The following is a 26,712-nucleotide window of genomic DNA, read 5'->3' on the forward strand; positions in this document are numbered from 1 at the left end:
AGCTTTATTTATGTAGGCTCCCCTGACACACTATTCTCATCAGTAGGTTTCTGGCTCTAAAATGATATATCCGGATGAAAATGGAAATATATATGAGTGAAAAACTATGTGGCATCTTGAATTTAATTCTGTCACCTAATAGGTCCCTCCCCAGCATCTATGCATTCCTAGTCCCTTGCTAGAAGGGAGATGCAGAGGGGGAAAGAGAAGAGGGTGTCAAGAATAATAAGACCAACAAGCACCAGAGGGCCAAATGAGGCCAGGCCATGGGGCATCGTTGAATGAAGGCTGGAGCTGTCCCCACGGACAAGATAGGTCTTGAGAGAATATTTGGAAGAGATTTTGGTAAGCATCAAAGCATCTCTATTTGAACATGTATTTTGCCAATGCTTATGAGTACAGTGTCTGTAACATAGTACATGTCATCAGCATTCCTCTTGTACCGCATCAGAATCAACCATTTCTTAAATAAGTCACACATGTGTAAATACCGAATAGTTTCCCTGGTGTAAATAATCTGCAACAATGCATAAGATTCTAATAAGATTACTGACATTTAGAAATGGGAAGAAAGGAGCTAAAGTTGTAGGGAAGGTGGGATGGGTAGGAGAAGAGTAAAAAGGGAAAAGAAAAAAATGTGAGAGAATGAAAAGATGAAAATAAAGTGTTTGTAGATGGGGGAGGGGAGGAGGGGGTGAAGGGAGGGCAGAGGTAAGGGGAAAAAATGAGAATCAAGACTTGCCATGTAGAGGTACATGATCCCAACAATGAATGTAACTGTACTGTATCCCTAAAATGTACCAATAAACTCAATTAAAGCTGAAAAAAAAAAAAGAATCAACCATTTCCATAACTTCCAACTGCTATACCTGCAGCCCTCTCCCTAAGGCTCCCATTAGGGTGGCAAACTGCAGTGAGCTGTTTGTATCAATGAAACGTCTAAGAAGTTCACCATCGGGTTGAAGGAAGTACAAGGGTATGGGGGAAAATGGTTCTGCCATGTAAAGGTACAAGATCCCAATGATAAATGTAACTGTACTGTATACCTAAAAAGTACCAATAAACTCAATTTAAAAAAAAGTTCATCAGCAGTGCAGGCTGTTGGGCTCTCCCTGCAGGAGTAGGGGGCAGGATAGAAGTGACAGGGAATTAGCTCTCATTCCCAGCAGCCCACACCAGTGACTGATGGGAATGGGTGTGTAGATACCCCACCTCCATCACCCCACCAGTAGAAACCCCGAGGTATATGTTCTGCGCTGGGTCCCAAGAGCTCTTTAATGGGATTACCTTGTAGTTTCCCATAGTAGTAACTGGCTTGAAAACATAGTTTTATTTGTTTCCTTCCCTTCCTATTTCACATCCCACCTCTAAGCAGTGTTTCCTGGGATCACAACCTAAATAAATTGCTAGTACTTGAACCCTTGTCTCAAGGTCCACTTCTTTTTCTAGGATATTGTTTAGAATTGTTTGGAGTACTGGTTTGGTATTTATGAAGTTTCTCAATTGTTCTTTGCCATGGAAGTATCTTACTTCCCCATCCATTTTGAAAGAGAGTTTTTCAGGATACATCAGTCTAGGTTGGAGGTTGTTTTCTTTTAGAACTTGAAATACCTCACTCCAGGCTCCCCTTGACCTGAGGGTTTGTGTTGAAAAGTCTGCTGTGAATCTGATGGGCTTTCCTTTGCATGTGGTTTGTTTCTTTTCTCTTACTGCTTGTAGTATTTTGTTCTTCTGTTGGGTTTCTGGGATCTTGATTATTATATGTCTAGGTGTAGATGTTTTTTTATCATGGCTAGTTGGAGTCCTATATGCCCCACTTATCTGTATGTCAAATTCTTCCCCTCTGTTTGGGAAGTTTTCTGTCATTAATTCTGTGAACAGATTTTTTAAGTCATTTGTATTTTTTCCTGCTACTTCATGGATTCCTATCAGTCTTACATTATTCTTCTTTGCATCATCTGGGAGTTATTGGATCAATTTCTCATGATCCCTTACTGATTTTTAAGAGAGATCTCTTTTCATGGTCACTGACTGCAATCTCATCTTCTATATCTGAGATTATATCTTCTCAACCTTTTATTCTGCTGCAAACACTTTCAACAGAGTTTTTAATCTCCTGGATATCTGTTGGAATCTGTTTTATGGATTCCATTTCTTTCCTATGTTGGCATTCATTGTTTCCATTTCTTTCTTATGCTGGGCCTTCATGGCTTCTATCATGGTCCTGAACTCATCTATTTTTTTGTCAGTTTCTCTTCTAGAGTCTTGAATCATGACTTTCATTTTGCTCACCATCTCTATGGTTATCTGGGAAATTATTTCTGTTTTCAATTTTCGTAGCACCTGATTGATCTGTTTTGTTGCCTCCTGTGCTATGAGTTCAAGGTGTCCTATGGTTCACTATCAGACTTTTTATCCTCATTTGCCCTACTGTTTGCCACTGGTGATCTGGAAGTCTGTTTTTGTGTCTTGCTTAAGTGTTATCTCATTTTTATTTTTGTTATTGGGTTATCCCTGGTTTAATTTCTGGGTTATTACTTAAATCTTCCTGATATACTTAGGCTTTAGCTTTTGAGTCTCTAATGACTTATAGACATTCTCATTTTCTTAATATCAGAGAAGACAACTCTAAATCACTCACAATCCTTTAGCCCAATTGATACAATCAGCAACACAATAGGATCAAGCACAACTTACAAATTGAGCATTCATGGTAGTCATTAATCTATCACCTTTAAAACATGTGAATTAAATTAAAATCAAGAAGCAGCCCAAATTAAGTTTGCAGTGAATAAACTCTTTAATATAGCATCTTTACCATTTAGGATGGGAGCCTAGACAGAGTTAGGATGAGAGGAATAGATAAGAAAAAGGATTGGAGAAGGTGTTGAGCGAAGCCAGAGGACATAGAATGAACATATAACCTTTAGGAAACTGTTAAAATTCAAAAGGGAAAGACAGAGTGCAAGAATAAGGACAAGAATATTACCACTCAACAGTAATGGGGAGTCACTTTCCTTTGAAACTATTGACCCTTGAGTGAGGTAAAATGACAGAAGAAAAGAACATAAAGAAAAAAAATGATAAAGGAAGAAATCTGAGGGCAGGAGCAGGAACAGAAAGGGAGATGAGGGATAATATGGTGGAACAAGAGACTGAGTTTGAGAAAGAGGACAGGAAAAAGAAAGAATTTGAAGAGTGTAATGAGGAAAAGAAAGATAAAAATGAATTTGAAGAGCCTCTTTCAGACTATATCTCTGCTGTCATAATATACAACGTGAACAGCCATGTGCAGAACTAAGTCCTTTGATCTCATTTAGCCAATGGCAGACCCCTGAGATTCAGACTGATTTTGGGCTGCAAGGCCCAAATTGAGTTCCCTGACCTCCTGCAGGGTTGAACTCCACAGTTCTACTACCAGTTCCCTTTGCCCTTTCTTTAAAGATGTTCAAAGTTGGGAGCTCAGAAAAATACCCTCTATGACCACCTATGCCTCTGCAGAGTGTATCCAAGGACTGGCACAATGAGGAGGTCTGACAGCGGGGGTGGGCGGTTCAGGGGCACCCACTTGGCTACCTTCCTTGCTGGAGCTGGTGGCAGCTCAAGCAGGGGAGGGCGCAGCTACCCAGTCCCACTGGCTGGGCCCAAGCAGGCCAGAGGGAGAAGAGATCTCAGCGCAGCATCCCAGGTCTCACCTTCTTTGCTGGAGCAATGGCAGCACAGGTAGTTGAGGTCCACTTCTTGAGAAACTCAAAATGAGATAATACATACTGGTATATTTTTATTATTCTCTTGACTTTAATTTCCCTTTTTTAGCCTATTTCCTCCTCCAAGAAGTTGAGGAAGTAGAAAATATTCTCATTTTTCAGATGATGCAGTTGAGACACTAAAAGTTAAGATAATCAGATGAAGATCATCTAAATAGTAAATAACCACCTTGGGTTGCTGCCTCTTGTATCTCTCCACCACACTCCACTGCCTGTGGTTCTTTCCATCTTTCTAAATAAGCCCTGCATGCTAATTTATCCCTAGAGTCCATACTTCAGTATTCTTAAAGGAGGGGTAGCTGAGTGTGGTGGCCCAGGCCTGTAGTCACAGCACTCAGGAGGCTGACGCAGAAGAATCACCAAAAGTTCAAGGCCAGCCTGGGCTACATAGTGAGCTCAAGGCCAGCCTGAACTATATAGAGAGACCTTGTCTCAAAAAAAAAATGTGTGTAGAATGATACTTTCCAAGATTTTGTATATCAAGATATAGATAATATATTCCTCTTACCTTTACAGATGAACAACTTAGTGGACCCAGGACTCTGGACCTCTGTGATTGAATAATTTTCAAAGTAGCAGAACATGAAGCACTTTCCTGTGGAGATTAATAGAGGAGTAACATTTGTTATAGGGAAATACAGGTAAGCTAAGATAAATAGTTTATCTTTTACTAAATTCATGAGCTTTGTAAATTCTCAAAGAAAGCACAGTGTCTACAGCACATCCCAAGAAAGTTTGATTAAGGTATCTTTCTTGTAAAGAATATCCATCAGTCTGTTTTAGTCACTTTCTCCTCACTGAAACACAAATATCCAGCAGCCACAACTTAAAGAAAGAGAAGTTTATTTTGGCTCACATTTTTAGTCCATAGTTGGCTCCAACACTGGAAGGCATTGTGAAAATCACTGGGTGGAGGAAAGCTATCCTGTTCTGGCACCCAGGAAGTAGAGCATGACGAGCAGAGCCAGGGAAGGAGATCCACTTTTCCAGGTCACACCCCCTGTGATGTGACTCTTCCAATCAGACCCTGCCTCCTAGCAGCACCCATAAACTCCCATAAGTCCAATCACCTCCCAAAAGCCCTACCTATGCTGAGGGGACATCTAGATCTAAACACCAATAGTCTCCTTCAACTATGTTGAGTATAACACTTAAGGAATGATGGTGCAGCATTTTTCCCCACTTTATCAGGAAAAGATGTAAGCCCAGACCAAATTTCTTCTCTTGATACACATGAACTATGAACCCTTCTCCAGCATGCAATGAATTACCTTGCCATTCATTATGATTTTTACTAAAACAAAGCTCAGCTCTTTCAATCATTTCTCATCTCAGGAAAGCATTATTTTATGCCTTTGATCATTGCTTCCATCCCACTATTGTGATGGGCTCCATGCTTCTCTTCAAGAGGAGTTGTTACCTTCTCTGTCACCAGCTGCAGCTCTTTGACCCATTCCATGGGCACCCTAGTAGATCTTCTTAAGCTTGCTCCATCACTAACTTTATTTTCTACAACTGCACTTAAGTTTTTTACTATACTCAACTCTTGCTTTAACTCTGCTACTCAGTTCTTGTTCTATTCAAATACATAGGTGATACATGCACAAGATGCAAAATTATTAAAAAAGCAAACAGTTTTCCTTAAATGTACCAATAAACTTAATGGGGAAAAAAGGCAAACAGTGGGAAAATAATAAAAATAAGTAATAAAGTAAGTCTCCCTTCCAATCCTGCCCCTGACTATTTCCACATAGGTATTCCTTCTAGAGATAAAATAGATGTGAGTGTATACATATGTGTGAACACACACTACATATATATATTGTATATATCATATATATCATAAATCATAGAGATATATATGTTGTTGGAGATATAATATTTCTAGCAAATAAGTACATTTCTCAACCTCCTCCAATTTCATGATGTTGGATATGATAGTTGGGTATGCAAATAACTGATAAAGGCATTTATTATTTTTTGTGACAAAATGGCGGCTTCAGGGCTGGTTGATTTAGTAGTTCAATGCAAGCAACAACAACTCAAGTTCCTTCCATCTTTTTGTCCTGCCAGCCCCACCATGTCCACTGATCAGTATGGGTCACCTCATGGTCCCAAGATGGTTGTAGAATTTAAAGCATTACACTAGAAACAGCTATTTTAGAAGCAAAAAGGTGATTATCTTTTCTTTTTGTCTTTTTTGAAGAATATGAAGATAAACCTTCCTTAAGCCCCAGCAGACATACTTACTTTTCCTTGGAGAGGATTGCATCTCTTGCTATGTATAAACCTAAGATTGGATAGAAATACAAGATTTCCATAATGGCTTTAAATAATCAGTATCCATTCCCTTTCCTAGAGAAAGGACAAGCACAAGGCTTGAAGATAGATGCCACAACCATCCCAAGGCTCTTTTAGTTATGAATGGGGCAAGGATAAAGGAGGCATTATACAGGAAGTCAACCATGTGTCTGCCCCACACATCCATGTTCATATCAGTTACTCCTAGCCTTCCACCAGTGCCCAAATCCTTAGCTCAGTACTTTTACTATACCTCCCTTCTGGTGACATAAACCACTGCCTCCACGAACATTTCTACTGTACACTCCTACTCCTGTACTCCTCTCAGAACATTCCACTTACCTCTTGCCTCTAAATTTAGCTGTCCCCTTGGACATTCCTTCACTGAGCCCTCTTACTGCTTGCCTGTTTGTCCCCCCGCCTCTCAGAATCCTAGGTTTAGGTAGTCTTCCTCCCTTTCTAGCCCTGATCTCCCTACTGGCTTGTTGAAATGCCAGCTCCTTTGTGTCGTGTGATTTTGCCAGCTTCTCCTGATCCTCCCTGCTATCATTTATTAATCTCCTGGTCACTTCCATTCATTTGTTAACAACTATAGCACCTAATGACAGTCTTTCCCTCATCCCCAGTTCTTATGATTTCAACATCCATAAATAGAGCCGTCTTGAAGCCCTAGTCTTGATGATAATACCTTTTTCTCTCCTCTTTCCTTTAGCCAACCATCCACCAAGGTCACATTATGGACTTTAACATCTTACAAATAATCTCTGATACCTATCTATTTTTAAAAAGCTCTCTCACTTGACAATATTCAGGAAAATCCACATGTTCCCTTGCTCTTTGATGCAACAAGCTTGTTTAGGATTCCATCCCAATACTGTGCTAGCAAAAAGTATAAGAAGAGGCATGAACAAAGTAAGTCATGGCAGTATTACTTGTACCAAGGAAATACTGGAAACAAGTCAAATACTCAACAATTATTATTAAACTACTTGTTATTCATCTACACATGGAGTACTATGCTATTGTAAAAAACAAGGATGTTCTCTTTATTTTAAAATAACTCCAAGATATTTTTAGTAAAGTGCATGAAAATGTATATAGTAAACTATGCATAGCAAAAGAAAAGCCAAAAAATGTAATTTTTAAAATAGTTAACAGCAAGAAATAATAAGAATCTAATGTTGAAATCCTATAAATGTTCCACATATGGGGGAATCCTTAGATTCTCTCTGTAATTTTAAAAATTTTAACTCAAAAAGAACATGAGCAGTTTCTAAAAATGAACTGAAATATATGGTCTTGCTGTGTATAGTGAATAACCACTCTTATGGTTTATCTAAAATGTCCCCCAAAGTCTCACGTGTTTGGAAGGTGACTGGATCATTAGACAGCTATTCTCATCAGTAGATTCATCCATTGGCAAGCTTAATAGCTGAATGTGCTGTTAAGAGGTGGGTACTGTTAGATGTGAGCTCCTGGAGTGTGACCTAGAAGGGTATATTTTTGTATGTAGCTACTCCCCTTCTCTCTCTCTGTTCCTGGATGTCATGGTTGAACACCTTCTCCTCTGCCTGCCCTGTGCCATCCTATTTCTGCCTTGGAGCCAGCCAGCCATGGATGGAAAGTGTGAACCAAACTAAACCTCTCCTTCTCTAAGTTGTGGGTGTTGGGTATTTTGTCCCAGTAATGGGAAAGTGACAATCACATAGAGGCTAGTTAATTAGAATGACTTAGAAACTGAATCTTTACCATGCATCTGTGAGTCATATCCTAAGGACAAAATGAATCACAAAGAAATCTCAAGTTGTACATAGTAGTTTTATTGTTGACAGCCAAGTTAGTATGCTGTTTCCTATTGCATCTGTAACAAATTACCACAAACAACACAAATTTATAATCGTACAGTTCTGGAGGTCAGAAGTTCAAAATGAATCTTACCACATTAAAATCAAGGTGGTGCCAAGGCTGGGTCCAATTTTGAAGGTTCTAAGAGAGACACTTTTTACAGGCTCTAAATGCTACCCATAATCATTGGCAAGTTAGTAATCAATAGCAATCTTTCATCTTTGAATCCAGTCTAGTCTTTCTAGTGCTACCTTATCTCTGGTTCTGACTCCTGCTTTTGTCTCTACTTAAGGAAACCTATGATTGTATTGGAGCCACTTGGATAATTTTTCTCTAAAAGTCGGTTAATGAGCAATCCTTTTTCTATCTGCAATCTTAAATTTCCCTTGATATGTAGCATGACATATCCGTAGTTTCTGGACCTTAGACATGGACATATTTGGGGACCAATTATTCTGAAACACATTCAAATACATTTTAGAATAAAGCAAATAACAAACTATGTTGTTTATAAAGAATAAAACTGATTCTTTCAGCTAAAATATAAAATCAAATAAATTTAAATAAAACTGTAATCTTTAACTTAAATTGGAAATTTCACATTAAACTTATGATTAATTTTCTCTTTCCAATATTACATATGTATTTTCAAATTCTGTCAACTGGAAAGGCGGTAACATAACGGGTCCACAAATGTTTGAAAATGCTTTGACACTCCTTTTCTCAAGACACTGAGTCTAAGTATCCTTCCTTTTTGAAGCTGGATCGAGAAATTCCCTGCCTTTCATCTATGGTGGAATATAACACAGTACAAGTAGTGCTTTTTTTACTTCCAAGGATAAAAAAGAAAATTCCATATAGTTTCTGTTAGTTTCTCTTGGGACATGCCCTGGAAGCCTTCAGTTGCAATATAAGCCCAGGTGTGCTAAGGTTGCCAGGAGTAAAAAACACAGGTTGAGGAAGACAGGGATGCCCAAGGATCCTTAGGCATTCCAACCCTTGGAGGTCTGAGTCTTTCTTGTCCAGACATTGAACATGTAAGTGAGAAAACATGAGAAGATCTCACACATCATCACTAACTCTAGTCATGTGAGTGATCCCTCAAGTGAAAACTGTCAGAGTCCAGATCAGTTACCAGAATTGTTATGAGACATATGATAATAAATTATTATTATTTTAAGTTTCACACTTGGAGTGCTTTATTATCTAGTGATAGATAATTAACCAAAGTAATTAACGGTTGCATTGTGATCTGTAAAGTTAAATCTAACCAGGACCCCTTGGAGAAACAGCCAAATTCAGACCTAAGACCAGAGGTATACACAATGATCTGGGGATATCTTGGGCTTTCCCCATAGTAAAAAGTTGGAACCAGAGCCAACTTAAAGAATCCTCACTGCTGGCCAAAGACAGGACAATGACTAGTGTTTTGACACACATAAAAAATTTTAAAGAATTCATGAATAATTAAAAATTTTTTTTGAGAACTAATGGAATTAGGACACTGTGTTAGTTGTGACAAAATACTTAAGGGGGCTTCCAGGACGCTGGTGGAGTGCTGAGCAGCAGCAAATCAGCTTCTCCAAGATTTGGAGTCCAGACACTGGAATACAGCAATGTAGGGAAGGGAAGAAGGATGGAAGTAGGTCCCTGGATCCCAGCAAGGATCTGAAGCAAGAACTGGAGCCCACAGGGAGAGCAAAGAGAGAGTCCTCAATGCAGAAGAGGGAGGTGGCAAATGGCATTTTTCCCTGGGGCCCAGATCATGTAATGAGAAAGGTAGCTTGAATCTTCAGAGGCATAGTGGCTACAGGTGACTCTAGAGGCCTCAGTGGAGAAACACACCAGTGGAATGGAGCAGTGGATGTTGTGAGTCACAATTCAAACATCCCCAGAAGCAGAATGTTGGCCAGTTGCCATTTTTGAAAGGGGCCAACTGGACCCAGGACTCAGAGCAGCAGTGGCTTGGCTACATCTCAGGCCTCCCAGTGTCAAGGCAAGGCACAGCGATAGGAGACACTTAGGATCAGTGAGCCAAGTTCAAGCCAGCAAGAGGCATCCAGAGTGTCATGGGCTGAACAACTCAGATCCCAGCCTCACAGCCAGAAACTAAGATCAGCCTGAAGTTTAGCAGAGTTGAAAGCCCCAGCTTACTGAGATGATCCACCACCCCACCATAATTCTACTGCAGGCTTGCTGGGATCAATCAACATGGATCTAGACTCTGTCTGTACCCTTTGTCTACTAGTAACAGCAGAGACATGCCCTGAAATGCTTTCTTTTTTCATTTCTTTGTTTGTTCTTGTTTTTATGTGAGCATGAACATTGTTTCTAGGGGGGTTTTTGTTGTTGTTTGTCGCTAGCTGGTGATGCAGAGCAATGTCCAGCAGTGTCTCAAACCTGAAAGATCAGCGGGGTGGAGATGGAGCAGAGAGAAAGGAAGGACGCCAAGACAAGAGTCTGATCAAGACGACATTTATTGCAGGCAAGCATCAGCCTTTTAAAGGAAAAAAAAACACAAACTATTATGGGCTAGGATTACCATAGTAACCTCAACACCTGCTCCATGGAAATGAGAGTTCATACAGGAAAGAGAAAACAGGCTTAACAAAAACAACCACCATGGGTAGTAGTAACCCAGACAACCACACGTCTGAGGGTCAGAGACAAGAAGCTGCAACTCTCAGGAATTCCTCAAAGGAAATACACCACCTTCTAAGGTGGAGGAACTTAACAAAATGGAGTTACTAAAGTTAACAACACTTGCAACTAATAATCGTGATTCCCACAGTTGTTTCATTCTGTTCTTGTTTCTTCATTCTCTTTCTCTTCTGTCTTCTTCACCAGTTTCCCAAAGCTTGTATAATCTCCTTTTGTCCTTCAGCCTTGCTTCTAATCTCTTTCTCTTCTTCTATTGCTGTTTTTTCCTCTTACCCCTTTTAAATTTTCTCCCCTGAGGGTAAAATCACTCTACTGAGAGGATATTTACCATGTATAATTTCCGGGTTTGTTTTAGATTTTGTGATATAACTACAAATCTTGTTCATATGGTTGAAGGTGGCAAATTAAGAGCTAACACAATTTGTCATTTTCTGGGCTGTGTGTAATGTTATTGTTATTAGTGATTGTACTACTTTATCCAAAGTAACATAGGTATTCTAATTAGTTGTTCTTCCTTCTATGCCAAGACTGCCTGAGATTCATAAACAATACTATAGGCCAGTACCAAAGAACCAGGGGCTATGCCAAATAGGCAGAAACTTCTCATCCCAATAAATTGAAGAGGTAGGATCTTGCAACAGACTCAAAATCCAGAAATCAACTACACCTGAAGACATCTCTGAAAAATAGTCATTTCCTAAGGAGTTCTCAATACTAGCAATAAAGTTACCTATAATATGCAATTTGCAAGCATCAATGCAGAAACTAAACTAAAAAAAAAAATGAGAAGACACAGAAGCAACATATAACCTCAGACTTTCAGCTTGCCCAAGGCAAACCCTGGGAGCAATGAGGTGGAACAATTCAAATGCAACCCACCTGAACTCTCTGAAATGGTAACAGCTGAAGTAAAAAAGCAAATAAATGAGGTGTTGGAAAATTTAAATTAGATATAATTTCTCAGATAACTAAAGAAATGATGACCATAATGAAGGACATAGTGAATTTAGAATATATACAGTTTTAAAAAATAAGTGAGCATAGGAAAATGATAGAAAACATGAAGACCTAACATAGGAAAGAAGTGGAATCCATGAAACAGATTCAAACAGATATCCAGGAGATTAAAAACTCTATCAAAAGTATACACAGCATAGTCAACCAATGTGAGGACAGGATATCAGATCTAAAAGACAGGTTTGAAGTTAGATAACATTAAAAGAAAAAAATCTTAAATAACAAGTGAACAGGAAAAATTAATCCAACAGCTTCTAGATGATGCAAAGAAGAATAGCATAAGATTGGAGTCAATGAAAAAGCAAGAGATACTACAAACAGCATAAAAAAATTGTACACAGAAGTAATGGCAGAAAACTGTCCAAGAATGGAAAAAGAATTTGACATACCGAGAAGTGAGGCATATAGAACTCAAATTAGCCATGATCAAAAAGAAATGTACCCCAAAGCATATAATAATCAAGATTCTGGAAATTCAACACAGGAACAGAATATTAAAATCTATCAGATAAAACAAACACATCACCTATAAAGGAAAGATCATCAGAATCACAGCAGGCTTCTTAATACAAACCCTCAAATCAAAGAGAGATTTGAGTAAAGCATTTCAACACCTAAGAGAAAACAACCTCGGGGCCAGGGATTTAGCTCAGTGGTACTGCCACCTGCCTTGCAAGCACAAGGACCCAATTTCAATCCCTGGTATAAAAAATTAATTAATTAATTTTTAAAAAGGAAAACAACCTCCAACCCAGTTTGATGTACTCCACAAAGCTATATTTTAAATTTGATGGAAAAATAAGATACTTCCATAACAAAGAACACCTGAAGAAATTCATGACCATCAAACCAGCACTCCAAGATATTCTAAAGGATATTCTAGAAAGAGATAATAATGACTGCAATTCCATGAACCTGAATAGAATGAACTCACCAGGTAAGCAATTAAACACAGGAGAAAGAAAGGGAATCAACAACAGGAAAATTACATGACAAGGATAAGTCAATATATATCATTTCTAAATATCAATATAAATGATTTCAATTCACCAATCAAAAGAAACATATTGACAGAATGAATCAAGAAACAAGATCCAACAGTATTCCCCATATAAGAAAAACATTTAACTCAAAAATGCATAGACTAAAATACAATACATGGAAAACAATACTACATGTGACAGGAACCCAGGAAAAAGTAGAGGTAGTATTCTATTTGCAGACAAAGTAGATTTTAAGTTAACACTGATTAAGAGAGACAAAGGTCACTACTTCCTTGTTAAGGGAACAAATCAAGAGGAAGAGATAACAATCATAAATATATATGTTCCAAATACAGCACACCCAACTATATAAAACAAATATTAATTATATGAAAATCAAATAAGCGCCAATATACAATTGTAATGGGGGAGTCAATATCCCATGTCACAAATAAACAGATCAACTGGACAAAAATCAACAAAGAAATTTCAGAATTGAACCAAACCGTGGAACAAATGGACTTAGACAGTTTCTACAATTAAATGAAAATACCAGTACAACATGCTGGACCTTATGGGATGTAATGAAAGCAATCCTATGAAGAAAACTTATAGTGATAAATTCTCATATCAGAAAAACAGAGCAAGCACAAATAAACAACCTAATGTTGAACCTCAAGTTTCTAGAAAATGAAGAGCAAGTCAAACTCAATTGAAGATTGTATGAGGGAGGAAATTATAAAGATCAGAGCAGAAATTAATGAAATTGAGACTAAAAAAACAAAGAATTGATGAATCTAAGAGTTGGTTCTTTGAAAAATTAAATAAAACTGACAAATCCTTAGCCAACCTTAGCAAAAAAAGGAAAGAAGAGACCCAAATCTAAGCAATTAGGAATGAAAAGGGTGAAATCACAACAGATCTTGTAGAAATCCATGAGATCATCAATTCCTCCTTCAAGAATCTGTGTTCTAATAAGATGGAAAACACCAAAGAAATGGACAGATTCCTAGATACATATGAATTATCAAAGCTGAATCAAGAAGATATAAAAATTCTAAATAAACTAGTATCAGTCAAGGAAATTGAAGATGTAATTAAAAACTTACCAAGAAAGAAAAGCCCAGGTCCTGATGGATTCACTGCTGAATTCTATATGAAATTTAGACAAAATCTCATATCACTACTCCTCAAACTCTTTAAAGAAATTGAAAGGGAATCAATACTCCAAAACCCATTCCTGGAAGCAAGCCATAACCTGATACCAAAACCAGAGAAAGATCCAACCAAAAATGAGAACATATATGCAAAAATCCTCAATAAGACACTAAAAAATAGAATACAGCCAATCATCAAGAAGAGTATACACCACGACCAAAATGAAGAAAGACAAACAGCAAATAAATGCATGAAAAAATGTTAAACATCACTGGTCATTTGAGAGATGCAAATGAAAATAATGCTGAGATTGCACCTCACTCCAGAAAGAATGGCTGCTACCAAGAAATCAACCAATAACAAATGTTGCTGGGACTATGAGGGAAAGGGAACCCTTCTCCACTGTTGGTAGGAGTACACACTGGTGCAACCACTGTACAAGTGTGGAGATCCCTTAAAAAACTAAAAACAAAGGTTCCATTTGACCCAGATATTCTCCTTCTTGGTATCTTCCTGGAAGAACTGAAAGCATCATAGCACCTCAGTATATGCACACCCATGTTTATAGCAGCACAATTTGTAATAGCTAAATCTTGGAAACAGCCCAGATGCCCATCAGTGAAATAAATTGGACACACATGTTTAAATATCACATTGTTTCTCTGCTGTGAGAAACCAAAAGGATAAATAAGGACCAAAATGTATAATAGATATTGGGAAGTGGGATGAAATGTTCAAATGGTGTCTTAGTTACTTTTCTCATTCCTGAGACAAAATACCCAACACCCAAAGTTAAAAGGGGAACGATCTAGTTAGCTCACAGTTTGTAGAGGCTTTGGTCCATAATTGGCTAGCTTCAAGGGGGGGGGATATATTAGAGAGGCAACAGTTTACAATGGATTGAAGGTAGCAAAGCAACAAGGGACCTTAACAGTGTCTTTGTACCCCTCTTATCTTATCCAGACTACTGGGATTAGGGTGGTGCAAAACCAATCAGTGGACTGATTTAGTGATCACACACCCTTAATCCCAATGCCACACACTCTAGATTCAGCAACCTCCCAAAAAGCCCTATGACTGCAGAAGAATTTGGGAGAGCACCTAGACATAAAACATAAGAAATGGGAAGGGGAACAATGGAGGGGCAAGGGGATAGGAAGGAAGGAAGGGAGGGAGAGAAAGAAAAAAATGGAAACAAAGCTTTTGTAAATAAGGAGGGGAAGAAGGGTTAGAGGGAGAGGAGGGGATTGGGAAAAAGAAGAATCAAGATGCATTATGTACAGGTACAAATTCCCTATGATGAATATGATCATTATGTATATCAAAAATATGACAATAAAATTAAATTTTAAAAATATCTGAGGAAAGCAACTTTAAGGAAGAAAGGTTTATTTTGGCTCAGTGTTTCTCAGGTTTCAGTCCCCAGTCTCCTGGCTCTGCTGCTTCTGGGCCTGTGTTGAGGCAGAAAATTATTGGTTAGAATGTGGTGGAGCAAAGCACCACTACCTCATGGGATACCACTGGCAGATAAAGAAGGAACCAGAAAGAAGGGACCAGGACAAGATATATCCTTCAAAGTGACAAGCAGTGACCTACTTCCTCCACCCAGGTCCTCCCTGCTGGAGTCTCCACCACCTCTCAACAGTGCCATCAGCTGGGGACCAAGCTTTCCACACATGACCTTTTGGGGGATATTTAAGATCTAAACCATTATAGATACTAAATTGCTATCCTGGAAACTGATAAAGGAAACACATGAAACTCTGCATAAAGGCAAATGAATAAGCTAATGGAATATAACAGAGAGCCTGGAACTGAACCTACAGGTATGTGGTCAAATGATCTTTGATTAGGCTGCCAAGACCACCTACTGGGGAAAGGACAATCTCTTCAGTGTTGAGAAAATTGGATATCAGCATGCCAAAAGAGAAAGTAAGAATATTACCTTACATCTCATGTAAATTAACTCAAAATGCATTGCAGGACTAATGTAAGACCCACAACTATAAAATTCCTAACATAGGGAAAGAGACCTGTCATGTAAAGGTACAAGATCCCAATGATGAATGTAACTATACTGTATACCTAATATGTACCAGTAAACTCAATGAGGAAAAAAAAAACATAGGGAAAGAGCTTCATGATGCTGGACTTGGCAATTATTTCTCGGATATGATGCCAAAAGCACACGGGCAACAAAATCAAAAATAGACAACATCATGCTTAAAGAGCTTTGAGCATCAAAAATCACAATCAGGGCTGGGGTTTTAGCTCAGTGGTTCCGGCACCTGCTTTGCGAGCACAAGGACCAGAGTTCGATCCCCAGTACTGGGGAAAAAGACACCATCACGGCTGGGCATGGTGGCGCACAACTGTAATCCCAGCACTCAGGAGGCTGAGGCAGGAGGATCGCTGTGAGTTCAAAACTAGGCTGGATAGTGAGGTCCAGGTCAGTCTCAACTGCATAGTGATACCCTGTCTCAAAAACAAAGATACAATCAGTAAGTTAAAAGGCACCCTAAAGAACAGGAGAAATATTTGTAAATTACATGTTCAATACAGGGTTAAAATACACAATTTTTAAAAAAAACTTCTAGTACTCAATAACAACAACAACAACAACAAAAATAAAGCCTAATAACCCAATTTTTAAATAGGCTAAAGACTTGAATAGATACTTTTCTGAAAAAAGATGTATAGTCAACAGGCACATGTGAAAATACTCAATATCACTAATCATCAGAGAAATGCAGATCAAAAATACAATGAGATTACCACAATCACTAGACGACTGCTGTGGTTCAGAGTACAAACGTCCCTGAAAGGCCTCATATGGGGCTTTTGAAAGATGACTGAATCACAGCTAAGCCACTTTTAGGAGAAGGGAAGAGACAAGATACTGTGGGGGGCGGGGGTGACCTGGAGGAGTAGCTTTCCCTTCCTGATTCATCCTTCCTTCCCCTTTTTCCCGGCCACTATGACCTGAGCAGCTTTCCCCTGCTGGTTCCTTTCACCTCGCTGGTTCTGTGTTGAGCCAGCCAACCATGGACTGAAAATGTGAGCCAAATAAACCTGCTCTCCTTTAAGTCATGCTTGTCAGGTACTGCGTCTCAACAATGAGAAAACAACTAAGACAATGACTACTGTCAAAAACAAACAAACAAAAATGAGAACAAGTGTTAGCAAGGACGTAGAGAAGTTAGAATTCCTAGACCATGTTGGTGGGATTACAAAATGGTGCTATTGATATGAAAACAGTATGGAAGTGTTTCAAAAAGCTAAAAGTAGAAATACTGCATGATACACCAGTTCTACTTCTGGGTATACATCCAAAAGAATTGAAAGTACGATTTTGAGAAGATACTTTCACAGCCTAGCATTGGCAGCACTATTCATAAGAGTTAAAAGGTAGACACAACCCAAAAATTCATTAATCCATTACTGGAACACTACATTTTATTTTACTTCAGTGGACTATTACGTAGGCTTTAAAAAAAGAAAGAAAATCCTGTCATATGCTACAACATGTATGAACCTTAAGGACACTCTATTAAATGAAATAAACCAATCACAAAAAGACACATACTGAATTGCTACACATACATGAGATAACTAAACTAGTCAAACTCAGAAATAGAAAAAATGTGGTTACCACAGGCTAGGGAAAAGAGAAAAGGTAGTAGAAAGCAGAGTGGTTATTTAATGGGTAGAGAGTTTCCTACTTACAAGATGAAAAATTCCTGGAAATTAAATATATCTAACACTAGTGGACTATATGCTAGACTTATAATAGTAAATTTTATGTTATATTTTTACCACAATAAAAAAATGAGGAAAAAAAATCAAGCTTCTTCTTTGTTGCTCCTGTATAAGTATATTTAAAAATAACCAAGCAATTGATGGAAAAAGTTCTTCATAGAGGAATCACAACTAATGAATACAGAAGGAATGATAGATTTAGAAAACCATGAGTTCACACCCCCAATGAAATAATTAAGTAGGCAACCAAAGGGCACTCAAACCATTATGTAAAATCTGTGGGGAAACTTTACACTAGGTTGGCTAGGCTGACAACTCTTGAATTCAGTATATTCTCAATATCTTAAAATGGGACAGCTAGGTATCACAGAAGTCCTAATGTGATACAATAGGAAATAGGCCTATGCAGTTAACTTGCTAAAAGAAATGGAGGAAAAATGAAAACAACAAAAAATAAGCAAAAAAAAGTGAAACGTGATCAGGTCTGATGACGCACACCTGTAATGCCAACACCAGCTTGGGGAACAGCTCTGGGGCCGCATCTAATCTGGAAGCAAGTGTGGGCAATTTGGTGATTGGGTGTCTTGATAATTTTCATCTAGTATGCGGGATGATTGAAGCAGAGCTAGAAATTTTTTGGGAAAAGGAGTAAGCCAGATGTGGTGGTGCACACCTGTAATCCCAGCACTCTGGTAGAATGAGGCAGGAGGATTGAAACTTTGAGCCCAGCCTAGGCAAATTAGCAATTTAGCAAGACTCTGTCTCAAAGTAAATATGTAAAAAGGAATAAGGTGTCAGTTCAGTACAAAGGAACTAGTACTGAAAAAAAATTATTTTGGAAATGACTAGATCAATATGTTAAATAACAAACATCATGGGGACGGGTGTGTGAGTCTATGGTAGAACACCAGCCTAGCATGCTTGAAGCCCTGAGATCAATCTCCAGAGCCACTAAAAGCTAAAAAAAATTAAAAATAATAATAGCACCATGATAAGATGACATCAGCAAAAGAGCAGAGGACAGACCTCTGAAAATTCTTTCCTGTGGAACAGTAATGAGAAAATCAGCAAAAACAAACAAACAAACAAACAAAACAAAACAAAACACCAGAACTTTTTCAGAACTCCAAAAATTAATCAGAGTGTATTATTGACTCTCATTAAGAACATCAACATTTGAGCTGGGGATTTAGCTCAGTGGTGCTGCCACCTGCCTCACAAGCACAAGGACCTGAGTTCAATCCCCAGTACAAAAAAAAAGACCATCAAGCTTTGTGACATTTTACTTGTGTTCATCCCATCTTCCACTCTCCAAGTCCCTAGCAGTCTTAAAAAAAGAGAGGCCACATTCACCATGAATAGTACCAGCCTGGAAACCACCAGGCACAGAATAGAGCTGGAGCACTTTCAAAACCTCAATCCTAAAGAACTGTGGTTTTTCTATAAAATGGAATACTATTTGGCCATAAAGAATGAGAAATTAAAGTCATTCATAGGAAAATGGATGCATATTGAGGACATACTCTTTTTTTTTTTTTCTTGTGGTGCCGGGGATCAAACTCTGGTCCTTGTGCTTGCGAGGCAGGCCACTGAACTGCTGAGCTAAATCCCCAGCCCAAGGTCATACTCTTAAGTGAAATAAATAAGACACACATGTGTAAATACCAAATAGTTTCTTTGGTGTAAAAAACTAAAAGTGTAAATAAGATCCAAATGGTATAATTGACAATGTGAACTAGGAAGAAAAGGGCTAAAGGTGTAGGGGAAGTGGAAAGGGTAGGGGAAAGGAAATAAGGGAAAATAAAAAATATGAGGAAATGGAAAAAAAACATTTTTGTAAATAGGGAAGGGAGGAGGGGGTGAAAGGAGGGCAGGGACAAGGGGAAAAAATAAGAACCAAGACCTGTCATGTAAAGGTACAAGATCCCAGTAATGAACGTAACTGTACTGTGTACCTAAAATGTACCAATAAATTCAATGAGGAAAAAAAAAAGAACTCATGTATTGACCTGTCTGATAAGCCCTTGGAAGATCCCATTTGCAAGGCTGTCTATATTTGACTTGATTCAGTGTATTCCCAAGGTGAAAAGCTTTTCTTCCTGGAGAACATTATAAACAACTAACCCACCCTCCAAGTTTTCTAGGTACCTCACCAGCAGTTCTTTCTCTTCTGTGTGCCTGCAGCTGGGTAGGAACAGCTGTTTTTCTCTTCTCTATCTGCACCATCTTCCCAAGTGATCTCATCCATTTTTATCTGTGTGCTATCTACACCTAGATTAATGACCCTCATACTCCTCCCCAGGACTCCAATTTGCATATTATAACTTCCTAATGGATATCTCAGTGTATCTCAAACTTACTGCACTCATCCAATCTCTATCCCTTTCTTACTGTTTATTTTTGAGACAGGGTCTCAGGAAGCCATTAAGTTGCCCAGGTCAGGCTCAAATTCACAATCCTCTTGCCTCAGCCTACCATAGTGCTGAGATTATAGGTATGCACCACCATGGCCAGCTCAAACTGTAACTCTTAATTTTCCTTACAAAACTCCTCTCCTTGCCCAATATTCTTCTCCATGTCAGTGAATCGCAGCCCTCACTATGCAGCCAGTTATACAAGTCAGAGATTCAGGAGCCATCTTTGAACTCCCCTTTCCCTCAAGCACCCTCCATATCCAACCCATCTGAAGTCTTATCAGATCACTTCCAAAATACATCTCAAACCTGTCCACTTCTCTTCCTATAAAAGCTTCCCTAGTCCTTCCCTGGATATACACAGGCTCTCTCTGATCTTCAGTGGCTTTCCCTCGACATCTGGAACAAAACATAAATCCTCAGAAACTCCATGACCTGGCCTTGTCACCCATACTAGCTCCTGTCCCAAAGCCTTAGCCTCTTCTCCAGTCTCCTTCTTGTGGCTCTATTGTGGCTCCAATGTCATCTCTTCAAAGAGAGATTCTGTAAGTGTGAATCTCAAGTAGCTACTTCCACACTACATCAGCACGTTGGGTTTTCTTCAGCTCACTCATCACCAGTTAAATGCATCTTGCTTCCTCACCTCTCTGTGCGAAAACAGGAACTTCTCTGCTGTGTTCACCAACACCCTGTAATCTGAAAAGATAGCTAGACAGTGACTGGAGATTGTGGATTATTGTTACTCCCTGACTCAACCTCTTAAACAGAAGAAAATTCATTAGACAGTTCAAAGGAACAAAGCCATTAACATTTTTACCATCCCCTCATATACATGACATCAAAGCAGGCTGATTCTTAATACAATGGCAAGGGGCAATTGTGGCTCATCAGAGGAGGAGATACTCAAAGCACCTTCTTCCCAGGTGGGATGATGCTTTTGTCACACAGCAGGAAGAGACTGCAAGCTCTAATTTCATTCTGATTCCCAGTTATCAAAGCCATGCCACTTCCTCCCCAACCCTAGAATATGCCTAAAAGCACTCCCCAAAGGGACCAGGTGCATCTGGGAGAGGTCTGTTAATGCCGTAGGAGATGTTAGGAAAGTAGGAAGAGCATCACCTTAAACTAGACTGGCCAGAGATGGGACTCACTGGGCCAGCATCACTGGATCAGCCTTACATAGGTAACTCACCTTCAGAAAGAAGCTGCTAGTCACCCTCCTTACTCTATTCTGACCATTCTCCATCCAACCCTACACCTCACTCATCACAGCTCAACCCTCACCCTGCTCACTGTCTGACCCTTGCCCTGCCCACAGCCTGGACCCTCACCCTGATCTCAAACTGCCCCGTTCCCAGATACAAACAGTCTGTCCTTAAATATACATCTTATTTCCTTACCCAGACTGTAAATGCTCTAGGGCAAGATGCCAATATCTCCTCAGAGATTTAATATGCAAATAGACAACAGCCAGACCATACACAGCCGTAGAATTCTGACCCACAGTGTGCAGCAACCAGGCCAGTAAGTCAAGCCCTGCAGTAATCAGTCCAGAATGGTCAGGTATTGTCAATAATCTTTGTCTTCTCTATTTTTGCATTTGTTTCCAACTCAGGACTAGCCAGAGTAAGCCAAATATGCTGTTGATACCAATCACATGGGATGCCACCCTTCCCATTAGCCACCTTGGCGATCTGCATGCCAACAACCTTCAATTACAGCAGAAGAGCGCATATGATTTCCCTATCTCCAAGCCCCTTAATTGTAATATTGGGGCTCTTCTTAAATGACAGCCCTGAATCAATTGTTGACATGACAGCTCCTTTGCTGTCCTGAGACATCTCAGAGACATAACTTATATTTCAGAGTTCTCCCTCGGGATCATGCTAAAGCCACTCTCTGTGAGATATCATAGGATATTACAACACCCTTGCTCGGCTTCCTATCTTTCTTTGTGTCGCAAAGCTTACCAGTTTCTCCTGGGAGAAGCACTGTACATGATTCCTTGTCTCAGGATCTGCTTTCAGGAAGCTAAAGATAAACAGAAAGCTTTTCTCCAGCTCAGTCCTGTAAGAATTCCATTCCTGGCCAACATTGCTTAAGAAGGACCAGATTTACTTTCCAAGTGAAGCAAATGAAACACTGACCAAATATATGATAAAATAGCTTTCAAGGCACTGGGCACTAGGTAACTACAGACAAAGACATCTGAGAGATGGAAAACAAATTATGAGTCCTAAAATTGCCCCCATATTATTTCCATGAGAAAGTTTCCAAGCCAAGAGCAAAGGCATCTGGGTAGAACCCCAAAACTTCCCCAAGGAAAGAAGGCAGGGTATGGAGCACAGAGAGACCAGTGAAGCTAAGGTGGGGGAAAAAACAGATGTAAGTGCACAGAGAACCTCTACTACCATTCTTTCCTCTTTTCATCCCCAGCAACCTCCTGCCTCTTACTGCCATTCCCTCCTCAACCTTCTATGATGGACTGAAGGGTTGGTTATTTGCAGCTTCTGGCATATGAATGAAGCTGCCATGAGCATTTTATGCATGTCAACTGGGGAACATAAGCCTGAATTTCTGGGTCACAGCCTATTCACATACTAACTTTAGTACGGGCTGCCTTGCAGCTCAAAAGCAACAAATAATTTCCTCAATTGCCAGTGTCAACTAGGCTGGAAATCAAAATGACTAATTTCTCTTTGTATCTGTCAGTTCTGGCTACATTACAAACCACCGCAAAATCTCAATGGCATGCAACTATACATGTTTATTTCTCATGCATGCATCTGCTGGTGGCTGGGGCTAGCTTCTTCACTCCAGATATCTCATTCTGGTGCCTAAGGTGAAGCTATGACAACCTCCTGGAATGTGGTATTCTCATGGTGATGGCAGAAACAAAAAGCATCAACCTAACCATACCAGCACATCTCAACCCTCTGGTTTCATCACTCAGCTAAACATCCCATCAGCCAAAGCAAATTAGATGGCCTAGCTTAACACCAAGAGGCAGCAAAGACATTTTATTCTTCCCACCATAAGGCCATGGAAAGAGTGTGGACATACAATACTACTACAGGAGAATTAAATTTAGTGACCAATAATTCAGTCTTCATACGCTTAGAGATAAATCTTTGCCCCAGAAACAATTGCTCATGGAAAATTCACACATGTAGTATGCTACAGCAACCTTCTTGACACAAAAATCCAAAGTTTTCTAGAATCTAACTTCTGTTTAAGCACAGACCGCCGATGCAGCCTAAATGAACCTGTTACTTGAGCCACAGGATTAGGTAGAACCGTCTACCCACTGATGGGCCACACCACACTTAGACCTCCCTACACAGAGATAGGGGTCATTCCATGAAAGGGCTTCCCAGGGAAGGTTCATGGTATACAAACTGAGAAGTTCTACTGCATGGACAACTCACTCTTACACTGGGAACTAGAGGATGAACCACTATATTCCAGATACCTGTAGATGTCTTTCAGAAGTACTCCTCCTAGTCAAATGATGTCCACTCCACCCTAGAAAGAAGATGCTCTTGGGACATGTGAAATCCCAGGTATTTCTTGCAAAAGGGCTGGCACCCTGAGACAGAGACATATATTGTAATCCTTAATAACATCTGGAGCACAGTCTTTTTTCATTCATTCATTTAAGTCATGCTTTCATTCATTGACTCAACAAACATGTGATCACTGAGCAACTCCAAGAGATCAACACTTCACTGACTGCTGAGTACTAAAAGATGCATGTCACAGACACTGAAAACCCTGAGCAGTTCATTACCTCCAGGTAAGACAGATAAACAAATCATAAAATATCATTCTACAGATGAATCAATCAAAGACAATGTAGGCACACAGGAGGATGTAAATGGGATTTTTGTGGACTCTAATTCTCATCCAGAACCAGATTATTATCATCTACAAATGGAAAAAGAAATACCAGAGAATTGCATAATTCCTGTGTGATGCACACAGGAAGAGGGAAAGGAGAATTATAGGACTCCAAAAGATAAGTAATGGACAGCACTAAAGAGGTAAGGCTAGCCTCACTTCCTAATTTTTTTTTTCTGGGACAGTTGAGATCTTTTGCTTCCTTCATCCTTACATGCCTCCTGGGAATCATCATTAAGGGAAGTCCTCCTTTTTTCACTGTCTTCTCCAGAGATTATATCTTGGCCCAGGAGAAAGGAAATGGAAAATGGCTTTGGGCCATTTTATTCATGAACTGGTAGGGTAAAATCCCAGCAAGAATTGTCTCAGACTCCCTAATTGGGATTGGAGTCATGCAATCCTGCCTGGCCTCTCAAATTGATTATAGGCCACTTCCTCTAAATGGACTAACTTATTTTAATTTTGTCCTAGGAAATCTCCTCATTAGCATTTGCTGCTCCATTTAGGGGTCAAAGAACTTGTCAGGTTAGCAAAATGTGTCCCTGGAACTTTCTTTTTGTCACCACAGAATATTCTCATATGACATCTTCCTCACTTCTCCCACGTCTGCATCCCACAATGGGTAATCAGATCTCAGGGGCCTGAGGAGATAGTAACCTTGTAGTTCACTCCTACTAGGAGATATGAGAAGTCTGTGATATAAGCAGAAACATATTGGTTCATGGAATTACCAGAATTACAAGGGTGGGATTTTAGACACTGATAAAGGAAGCTGAGAGATTCCTAATAGCATAGGGTGGATTCTATAAAGAGGAATTCCTCATTTTATATAAAGGTTAAATCAGTGGTAGCTGAGTCTTCAGTGCCATCCTTATTTCTCCTACTGCATCCCTCATTCTAACTTATAATTAATTGTCACTGTCACCAGCATATTCCCAAATGGCATGCTGTGCTGGAAATATACATATTTGGCTCAATCTAGAAAAAATAGCCACGTGAAAAGTCACAGAAGTGACTTTGTCCCTGATAGAGTATTAACTGGGGGTTCAGAGCAGCCAACCTAACCATTCCTTTCACAATGCACCCAGCAGGCACTGCCTCGCTAATGCCTAAATCAAGTCTTCCTAAGACTCTTGTTTTTCTGAAGCATCGACAGGCTGGACTGTCACCAAATACAACCTCTATTCTTGGGAACTTGGCTAAATCACATTTCCCTCTTGCATCTAAGTAGAGATGTGGGACTGGTGGACTTAGACACACATCTTGTGCTTGGCTCCTAAAATAGCAATGTGATCCTCCACACTTTCCTTTTGTTCTTTGGACCCCAATGAAGATAATTTATAGGAGACCTTCAGGGCTCTGGGAGAGTGTAAGTCTCTAGGAAGCAGTGGTACCACTGCAATCTGGATCCCACTCCCTCCATGGAGGAGTTAGTTATACCAAGAGAGCTGCTCAAGCAGGTATAATTGTGTTGAATTTTGACTAAATGAGAATGTTTTATTGACCTAAACCACTGAAATTTGTAAGTTTTATTATACCCTAATTAACCCCTGCCCTAAGACTTTTCCACTCTAATGAGTCTTCCAACTTCAACCAATATCCTGCTTCCCAGCTATTCTCTCTGCTGAAGAACATAAAAAGAAACAAAAGAACATCTCTTAGGAGCAGAAGAAAACACAGCTGCAAAGTGAAGAGTCCCCGCCCCAGCCAAGGGTCTCCAGAGCAATGGGCTGCCTGCCAGGCATTCAGTGGGAATATCAGTCCATTGCTGCCCTCTGCCATTTCCACCATAAGAAGAGTTACAGTCACCACATTCTAACTCCATTAAGTCTGGCAAATATTAGTAGAAACAATCAAATCACAAATGACCTCAAGTTTCCTCTAGCTTCTGTTGACAGGGACGGGGCAGCGAGATGGACTACCTGGTATAGATTTCCTGCGGAAACGACATCCTTCCCCCAGCTACTGGGGCAGGGCAGAGGTCTGAGCACCAAATTTCCATCCTGAAGGTGGAGGAAGGTGTCACAGAGTCCTTACTCTTCATCGACTGCCCTTGTTGACTATAGCATGTTTCTGGGAAGAAAGGCACAATTAAAGAGATCAGAGAGGCTTAGGTTATGGGCCAGTCAAAGATATGGGTCAGTCAAGGTTATGGTTCAGGGTGTACCCATGGTAAGGTTAAAGGTCAGGCCAGGGCTGGTGAACAGTTTGTTGCTGAAGGATAGAGTGAATGTCTATGTTTTTCACAGAGTCTGATCCCAGGAAATGGCAGCTTAAGCAAAGTCATCCAATAACATCCATGAATTTGTATCATATTAGTCTCTGTGCTCATCTCCCTGCTGCAATTCTGAGGTGGAGAAGTATTAGGAGAACTCCTTTGGAATTGGATCTTCTTTGAAAATTTCATTGAATATAATCTCCAGGATCTCAGAGGGCAAACCCAAACCAAACTTTTGCCCATGGCAAACAGAAATTCTTCTTAGTGGGATTTCTACCATTTAGATATAAGTCCCAGAATGGCAGGACCTTTGCTTTATTCCACAGTATATCTTCAGTGCCCAGAACAGTTCCTGGCATATAGCTGGTGCTTATTAACTTGTCTTGAATAAGTGAAGGCGGCACTGGTGGTTGGCCAGCTAGTGCCTACAAATAAGATATGCCTGTCACAATTGCCCTCTCCATTAGCGTTATCTGACTCAGCATCCTGAGTCTGACAGTCAACCAATCTGCACCATATCAAGACAGAGAATGGTGCAGAATACTCTGATGCTCTCACAACTTCTTGTAGGGTTCCTTAGGGGTTGGAATCAGACTAGACATTAATTTATCAGTTGCAAGACAACCATTCCTTTTCCTCTATTATCACTTCAAAAGGGTCCCAAGAGGGAGCAAAGATGAATAGAGGTT

General features: G+C 39.7%; 2 long non-coding RNA genes across 2 annotated transcripts in view; one reads left to right on the forward strand and one right to left on the reverse strand.

The window, feature by feature from the left end:
- Positions 1-10,340, forward strand: part of LOC117285226 — a 28,587-nt gene extending 18,247 nt beyond the window's left edge. Inside the window, exons 3-4 of the long non-coding RNA XR_004516219.1 lie at positions 4,284-4,408; positions 10,277-10,340. This is a non-coding gene — a long non-coding RNA (uncharacterized LOC117285226). The remainder of the gene's footprint in view (positions 1-4,283; positions 4,409-10,276) is intronic.
- The window catches only part of LOC117285227, a 64,866-nt gene that overhangs the window by 33,392 nt on the left and 4,762 nt on the right, over positions 1-26,712 (reverse strand). The window contains exon 2 of the long non-coding RNA XR_004516221.1: positions 4,276-4,362. This is a non-coding gene — a long non-coding RNA (uncharacterized LOC117285227). The remainder of the gene's footprint in view (positions 1-4,275; positions 4,363-26,712) is intronic.

This window comes from Fukomys damarensis, unplaced genomic scaffold, assembly GCF_012274545.1.
Source record: "Fukomys damarensis isolate Sample0158 unplaced genomic scaffold, DMR_v1.0_HiC HiC_scaffold_7, whole genome shotgun sequence".
NCBI classification, from domain to species: domain Eukaryota; kingdom Metazoa; phylum Chordata; class Mammalia; order Rodentia; family Bathyergidae; genus Fukomys; species Fukomys damarensis.